This window comes from Nicotiana tabacum, chromosome 24 (assembly GCF_000715075.1).
Source record: "Nicotiana tabacum cultivar K326 chromosome 24, ASM71507v2, whole genome shotgun sequence".
Classification (NCBI taxonomy): domain Eukaryota; kingdom Viridiplantae; phylum Streptophyta; class Magnoliopsida; order Solanales; family Solanaceae; genus Nicotiana; species Nicotiana tabacum.
This window is the reverse complement of record NC_134103.1, coordinates 98,955,599-98,964,774: the sequence shown is the minus strand read 5'-3', so window position 1 is coordinate 98,964,774 and position 9,176 is coordinate 98,955,599. Positions and strand designations below refer to the sequence as shown.

The 9,176-nt window shown below is 39.4% G+C and overlaps 1 non-coding gene across 1 annotated transcript; it reads right to left on the bottom strand.

The window, feature by feature from the left end:
• Positions 1 to 1,220: 1,220 nt before the first annotated feature.
• Positions 1,221 to 1,327, bottom strand: LOC142178661 (small nucleolar RNA R71). The gene has a single exon (XR_012706929.1). It is a non-coding gene; the product is annotated as a small nucleolar RNA R71 (small nucleolar RNA).
• Between the last annotated feature and the right edge of the window lie 7,849 nt (positions 1,328 to 9,176).

Below are 9,176 nucleotides of genomic sequence, written 5' to 3'. Positions count from 1 at the left end.
AATGGCAAAAACTCGGAATGCCTTCGAATATATTCTGTCCATGGCTTTTCGCACCTGCGACTCACTTAGCCACATCTGCAGTCTCGCAGGTGCGGCCCAAAACTTCGCTTCTGTGGCGTCCCATATGGCGGCCTTCGCTTCTACGGTGAGCCAAGCGCAGATGTGACTCTGCATCTGCGGATAAAATTTTGCACCTCCGTTGCCCGGCTTCCTTACCATTTTCCGCTTTGGCGCCCCTCCCTTCGCACCTGCGGCCTCGCAGGTGCGGGAAAATTCATCACACCTGCGAGCATTGCCCAGTTCCACTCTTGGCCGCTTCTGCGATGGCTTGTATGCACATGCGGCTTCACACCTGTGATCAAAAGCTTCGGAGGTGTGGTCACACCAGTAGGCAGCAGTTCCAGCAATGCTTCAAGTTGAATTTGTTTTTGATCCGTTAACCATCCGGAACTCACCCGAGGCCCTCGGGACCTCAACCAAATACACCTCCAAGTCTTAAAATATCATACAAACTTAGTCGAAACCTCAAATCACATAAAACAATGCTAAAACCACGAATCATGCCCCAATTCAAGCCTAATGAAACTAAGAATTTTCAACTTCTACATTCAATGCCGAAACCTATCAAATCAAGTCCGATTGACCTCAAATTTTGCACACAAGTCATAAATAACATAACAGACCTATTCTAATTTCCAAAATCAGATTTTGGCCCCGATATCAAAAAGTCAACTCCCTGGTCAAACTTCCAAACTTAAATTTCTATTTTAGCCATTTCAAGCCTATTTTAACTACGGACTTCCAACTAATTTTCCGGACACGCTCCTAAGTCCAAAATCACCATACGGAACTACTGGAATCATCAAAATTTTATTCCGGAGTCGTTTATACATAGTCAACATCCGGTCAACTATTTCAACTTAAACTTTAAACCTTGGAACTAAGTGTTCCAATTCATTCCAAAACCTCACCGGACCTAAACCAATTACCCGACAAGTCATATAACAACTATAAGGCACAAATTGAGCAGTAAATGGAGGAACAGGGTTGTCATTACAAATGGAATCACAACAGACGCTATCAGGTTGGGGCTTTTTCCTTTTTCATTAAAAGTTGAAGCCAAAATGTGGTTGCGAAGTCTGCCGAGAGGTTCAATCACTACATGGGACCAAATGACTCAGAAATTTCTTAATAAATATTTTTCACCTGCCAAAACATTTAAAATGAAGCAAGAAATCAATAATTTTGTGTAGACAAATACTGAATCTGTATATCAAGCATGGGAACGATTAAAAGCAATATTAAGAAAATATCCACATCATGGTATCCAAGATCCTGACATCTTATATATTTTTTATCATGGTCTTAAAACCTCTGCTAGAAATGTTATTGATGCAGCATCAGGAGGATCCATAATGAGCAAAACCACTAAGAAGCCATGTAATTGCTCAATGAAATTTCAGAAAATATTGTTTAATAGCCCTCAAATAGAATGATTTTTAAGAAAGCAGCAGGAGTCAATCAAGTTGAAGCTTGGAACTCATTAGCACAACAAATTGCAACTCTGACACAAAAAGTTGAGACTTTTCAGGTAAATACTTAATCATCATCTCAACATGAGAACTGTGATGTTTGTGGAGGTAATCATCCCAATCATGAGTGTCAAGCTTCAACACAAAATGAAGAACAAGCAAATGCTATTGGTTATAGAACCAGTTACCTATTTGGTAGTCCCGTGGCACAAAAACACCCGGATTCCAATGGAGTAACCCAAACGGTGCTGAAAATTCTTAAAGATTTTTTAATCAAAAGCAGTAGGTGCATGGATCACCTGGTTTTCAAAATCAAAACAAAGGGCAACAAGATTTTTAGCAATATCAATAACAGCCCCAAAGAGCTCATCAACAAAGCCTTGAAGACATGATGTACAAATTCATTAAGTCTACAGACGAGAAAGTTGAAAGTCAAAATTCAGCCATCAAGAATTTGGAAATCCAGATGAGCCAATTAGAAACCCTCATGTCTGGGCAAATAAAAGGTGCTCTACCAAGTAACACCGAGAAAAATCCAAATGAACACCTCAAAGTCATCTCTCTGCGGTCAGGTAAAACTCTTGATGATCCATATGCAGATAGACAAGGAACGCCACAAGAAGTGGAACAGGTAAATGAAGGTGAGAATAAAAGAGACTCTGAACTTCTAAAAGAACAAAAAGATAAAGAAAAAAAAGGTACAAGAAAATGAATTGATGACAAATCCTTACTCTGTACCCCTCCCCTTTCCCCAAAAGCTAAAAAGAGAAAAGCTTGACAAACATTTCTCAAAGTTTCTAGAAATTTTAAAACAACTTTTCATTAATATACCTTTTACAGATGCTTTGAAGTAAATGCCGGCATATGCTAAATTTCTTAAAGAAATTTTGTCAAGTAAAAGAAAATTGGAAGAAGTTTCACTAGTTAAGCTTACAGAAAAATGTAGTGCTATACTTCAAAATAAGCTTCCACAAAAACTTGGTGATCCGGGCAGTTTTACAATTCCTTGTACGTTGAGAGGTGCTCACTTTGAAAAAGCATTATGTGATTCGGGTGCTTCAATAAATCTAATGCCTTTTTTAATTTTCAGGAAATTAAAACTTGGTGAAATGAAGGACACTAGTGTGTCTCTACAATTGGCTGATCAAAGTACTAAAAAACCGAAATGAATACTTGAAAATGTCCTTGTTAGAGTTGATAAATTTATATTCCTGGTAGATTTTATAGTACTTGAAATAGAAGAAGATACAAAGGTACCATTGATTTTAGGTAGACCATTTCTTGCAACAGGAAGAGAAATAATTGATGTCCATCAAGGATAATTAATTTTGCGAGTTGATAAGGAAAGAGTGATTTTTGATATGCAGAAAATAATGAAATGTCGTGAGGATGAGTCATCATCATCTTGTTTTCAAGTTGATTTGTTGAATGACTGTGCAGATGAATATAAAGATGATAAGGTGATTACTGATTCATTCGAAAGATGTTTGGCAAAGTCAGGTACCACAACGGATAATGATATCACAATTAGAAAAGAAGCTGAAATACTGGAAAAAGATTCTGAAAATGAGAAAGTTTCACTAGAAGAAGTTCAACCAAAAATTGAACTCAAAACTCTTCCTTCTCATTTGAAATATATTTTTCTTGAACCTGATTTCCAGTAATTATTTCATCATTTTTGAATGCAAAACAGGAAATAAAACTAATGGAGGTGTTAAGAGAGCACAAAAAAGCCTTAGGATGGACTATAGCTGACATCAAAGGAATCAGTCCAGTTATTTGCACGCATAGGATCCTTATGGAGGATAATTACAAGCCAATAGGCCAATCCCAGAGGAGACTGAACCCAACAATGCAAGAAGTCGTCAAGAAAAAGTAGTGAAACTTCTAGCGGCAGGTATTATTTATCCGATATCTGACAGCTCTTGGGTAAGTCCTTTGCAGGTAGTACCAAAGAAAGGAGGTATGACTGTAATAAAAATGAAAATAATGAACTCATACCTACTAGAACAGTCACATGATGGAGAGTCTATATTGATTATAGACGACTTAATGATGCCACAAGGAAAGATCATTTTCCTTTGCCTTTTATTGATCAAATGCTTGAAAGAGTTGCAAGCCATGGTTTTTACTATTTTCTTGACGGATATTCAGGTATAAGCAGATACCAATTACTCCAAAAGATCAAGAGAAAACTACATTCACACTCCCCCGAGGTACGTATGCTTACCGAAGAATGCTATTTGGACTATGCAATGCTCCAGCTACATTTCAGAGTTGCATGTCCGCAATTTTCTCAAATATGACTGAAAAGTTTCTTGAAATCTTTATGGATGATTTCACACTTTTTGGTAAGACATTTGAAGATTGTTTCTATCATTTAACTTTGGTGCTTAAAAGATGTGAAGAGACAAATTTAGTTCTTAATTGGGAAAAATGTCACTTCATGGTAACAGAGCGAATTGTTTTAGGACATAAAATTTCTGCTAAAGGAATAGAAGTTGATAAGGCTAAAATTGATCTTATAGCAGGATTACCCCCTCCTACCACTGTTAAAGGCATTAGAAGTTTCTTAGGGCATGCAGGTTTTTATAGAAGGTTTATAAAAGATTATTCAAAAATTTCAAAACCTCTGACTAACCTACTGATGAAAGATGTGAAGTTTGAATTTTCAGATAATTCCAAGAAAGCATTTGAGATTCTCAAGGAACATTTAACTAATGCTCCAATTGTTATTTCTCCTGATTGGAGCGAACCATTTGAAATAAAGTGTGATGCAAGTGATATAGCAGTTGGAGCGATATTGGGACAAAAGAGAGACAAGACTTTCAGGCCTATTTACTACGCCAATAGAACCCTCAATGAAGCTCAAAAGAATTATGCCACAACTGAGAAGGAGCTACTTGCAGTAGTATTTGCATTTGACAAATTTCGTTCTTATTTGATAGGAACGAAGGTTACAGTATTCACTGATCATGCTGCTTTAAATTCCCTCTTAGCAAAGAAAGATGCTAGACCCAGATTGCTAAGATGGATACTTCTTTTGCAAGAATTTGATCTTGAAATAAAAGATAGGAGAGGTTCAGAAAATCAGGTAACTGACCATTTATCACGTTTGAAAAATCCTCCAACGGAGACAACAGATATCAAGGAGGAATTTCCTGATGAGCATGTCTATACAATCACAACAATTGCAAATCAACCACCTTGGTTTGCTGACATTGCGAACTACTTGGTTGGAGGGTGGATCCCAAAAGATTTGTCTTACGAACAATGAAAAAAACTCAAAAAAGAAATAAGATATTATTTTTAGGAAGATCCATGTTTAAATTTTGTGCAGATGGCATGATCAGGAGATGTGTACCAGAAATAGAGATGAACAATATCCTAAGACACTGTCATGATGGAGCTGTAGGAGGACACTATGGAGGAAGATGAACAGCCGCAAAAGTGCTTGAAGCTGGTTTTTTCTGGCCCACTTTATTTAGAGATGCGAGGAATTATGTCGCCACTTGCGACAAATGCCAGAGAAGCGGTAACATTTCAAAAAAGGATGAGATGCCTCTTAACTCTATCCTTGTGTGTGAAATATTTAATGTTTAAGGCATTAATTTTATGGGTCCTTTTCCCCCTTCAAATGGATGTGAATATATTTTAGTTACTGTTGACTATGTTTCAAAATAGGTAAAAGTAATGGCTACTAGAAAAATGATGCTCATGTTGTTTGTGCTTTTCTCAAGAAAAATATATTTTCTAGATTTGGAACTCCACGAGTTATCATATGCGATTAGGGAACTCATTTTGTAAATAAACAATTTGCTAGTTTGTTGTGAAGATATGGAGTAACTCATAAAACAGGAACTCCATATCATGCTCAAACAAGCGGGCAAGTTGAAGTATCCAATAGAGAATTAAAAAGAATTTTATAAAAAACTATTGGTTCTTCTCAAAAAGATTGGTCTTTAAAGGTAGATGATGCTTTATAGGCATACAGAACTGCTTTCAAAACTCTCATAGGTATATCTTCTTATAGACTAATTTTTGGAAAAGCTTGTCATTTACCTATGGAACTAGAACATAAAGCATATTGGGCATATTGGGCTATAAAGTTGTTAAATCTAAATTTTCCAGATGCAGGTAAAAATCTGTCACGACCCAAAACCAACCGTCGTGATGGCGCTTATCGTGGAACTAGGCAAGCCAACTACTCAACCATTTCAACCAAGTAAAAGCTTTGAAAATTAAACGGAAGCAGTTATATTTAAGAAAACCCTTTTAAAAACCGAATTTAAAACCACAACGAAATACAAATCTCTCCTAAAAATCGGGGTGTCAACGAGTGCTCAATACCAGGATACAGCATATTACAATGTCTGAGGAATAAGAACTAAAATACAAATAAAGATAATGAAGGAGGGTCAAGGCCTGCGAACGCCATGCAGCTACCTCGATAGTCTCTGAGATCTCGACTCCTCACTTAGCAGTCGCCATAACCGGAAGCACCTGGATCTGCACACGAGGTGCAGGGTGTAGCGTGAGTACAACCAACTCAATAAGTAACAAATCCAAACTGTGGACTGAAAGTAGTGACGAACTCAACCGGCACAGTTCAATATAGAAAATAATAGTGCAGAAATGTAGACATGCTTTCAAGTTCGATAGATATCTCAAAACAGTAAAATGGATCAAATCTAAATGATATGAAGAATATAACTCCTCTACTTCTACAATGCCAATACACATGTTGTGTGTGACGCACCATGCTGACAGCTTCATGTGCTCACACTCTCAAATGCTCAATCACTCGGTATTGTATATGGCCCATACGGCCCAGGGAAGATCCATCTCATAATATATACATCACTAACAATCAGTCACCCAATACCGAGTAGGGCCAATCCAGCCTGTGGAGAAGATCCATCTCTAGGTATATAATGCTTCGGACAAGATCCATGTCCGGGGAAGATCCATCCATCAATAATATCAACCGCGCTCACTGGGGGGTGTGCAGACTCCGGAGGGGCTCCTTCAGCCCAAGCGCTATAATAAATTAGTATAACCGGAGTGGCGTGCAGCTCGATCCCATAAATATCACTCATATTCAAGCCCTCAACCTCACTCAGTCATCAATCTCTCCAGTCTCTCTCTCATAGGCTCACAATGTCATGATATTAGCACTGAAACAATGATATGATGTATAAACAATAACAGAGACTGAGATATGATATGAAACAAATGAATATAACTGAGTACGAAATATCAATGAAATCAATAAGACAACAACAAGAAACGACCACTATAGACCCTAACAGAACCAGCATAAAGCCTAAACATGATATCTAGCATGAGTGACAGCTCAATTACTTTATCACATGATGAAAACACGGATATCAACAAGGTAGAACCACTATACAGTGCCATGGAATCGACCAGGTCACAATTCTCACGGTGCACGTCCGTCACTTGGCATGTGCGTCAACTCAATACCAATCACATAACACATACATTCGGGGTTTCGAACACTCAGAACCAAGTTTAGAAGTGTTACTTACCTCAATCCGAGCAAATCCCTACTCCAATATGCCTTTCTAGAGTTGATCTCTTGTTGCTTAGTATGGTTGATTTTGACATGATCTTGGGTATGGATTGATTGTCTCCATGTCATGTTGTTCTACATTATCACGCTAAGTCAGTAATGTTGGCGATGCTGGGGTTGCCGAGGGTTGAGTGGAGAGGTTCTCTAGACTATATTCCCAGTAGAGTGATTTCATATTTGAAGGCCAAGTGGATGGTTGGGAAGGGTTGTTTATCTTATTTGGCATTTATAGGGATGTTAGTGTTGATGCTCCTACTATTGATTATGTTTCGGTGGTGCGGGAGTTTCCGGATGTGTTTCCTGCAGACTTGCCCGGCATGCCACCCGACAGGGATATTAACTTCGGTATTGACTTGGTGCTGGGCGCTCAGCCCATTTCCATTCCACCATATCGCATGGCACCGACTGAGTTGAAGGAATTAAAGGAGCAACTTCAGGAACTCTTTAATAAGGGGTTTATTAGGCTTAGTGTGTCACCTTGGGGTGCACCAGTTCTGTTTGTGAAGAAGAAGGATGGTACTATGAGGATGTACATTGATTATAGGCAGTTGAACAAAGTTACAATCAAGAATAAGTATCCTTTGCCGCGTATTGATGATTAGTTTGACCAGTTTCAGGGAGCGAGGGTGTTCTCCAAGATTGATTTGAGGTCTGGGTATTACCAGTTGAAGATTCTGAAGTCAGATATTCTAAAGACAGCCTTCAGGACCCGTTATGGTCATTATGAGTTCATTGTGATGTATTTTGGGCTGACCAATGCCCCAACAATGTTCATGCATCTAATGAACAGTGCGTTTTAGCCTTATCTCGACTCGTTTGTTATAGTGTTCATTGATGATATCCTGGTGCTGTCGTAGCCAGGAGGAGCATGCCCAGCATTTGAAGATTGTGTTGCAACGATTGAGGGAGGAGACGCTTTATGCCAAGTTCTCTAAGTGTGCGTTTTGGCTCAGTTCAGTGGCATTCTTGGGGCACGTGGTGTCCAATGAGGGTATTCAGGTGGATCCGAAGAAGATAGAGGCGGTTCAGAGTTGGCCCAGGCTATCCTCAGTTACAGAGATTCAGAGATTTCTTGGCTTGACCGGTTATTATCGTCGCTTCGTAGAGGGCTTCTCATCTATTGCATCGCCCTTGACCAAATTGAGCCTAAAGGGTGCTCCTTTCAGGTGGTCGGATGAGTGTGAGGAGAGCTTTCAGAAGCTCAAGATTGCCTTGACCACAACTCAAGTTCTAGTTTTGCCTTCAGCTTCAGGCTCTTATACAGTATATTGTGATGCTTCACGGATCAGTATTGGGTGTGTCTTGATGCAGGAGGGTAGAGTGATTGGTGATTGCTTATGCTTCGCGCCAGTTGAAGCCTCATAAGAAGAATTACCCTGTTCATGATTTTTGGAGTTAGCTGCCATCGTTCATGCGTTGAAGATTTGGAGGCATTCTATCTACGGTGTGTCTTGTGAGGTGTTTGCGGATCATCAGAGTCTCCATCACTTGTTCAAACAAAAGGATCTAAATTTGAGGCAGCGAAGATTGTTGGAGCTGCTAAAGGACTATGATATCACCATTCTGTATCATCCCGGGAAAGCCAATATGGCGGCCGATGCCTTAAGAAGAAAGGCGGTGAGTATGGGTAGTCTTGCATTCATTCCCATTGGGGAGAGACCTCTTGCAGTTGATGTTTAGGATTTGGCCAACCAGTTCGTGAGATTGGATATTTCGGAGCCCAGTCGAATTTTAGCTTGTGTGGTTTTTTGGTCTTCCTTATATGATCGCATCAGAGAGTGCCAGTATGATGATCCCCATTTGCTTGTCCTTAAGGACACGATTCAGTACGGTGATGCCAGATATGTGACTATTGGGGATGAGGGGGTATTGGAGATGCAGGGTCGGATTTGTGTGCTCAACGTGGATAGGCTACGTAAGTTGATTCTTGAGGCCCACCGTTCGCGGTATTCCATTCATCCGGGTGCCGCAAAGATGTATCAGGACTATTGGTGGAGGAGAATGAAGAAGGATATAGTGTGGTTTGTAGCTTGGTTCCTTAACTGTCA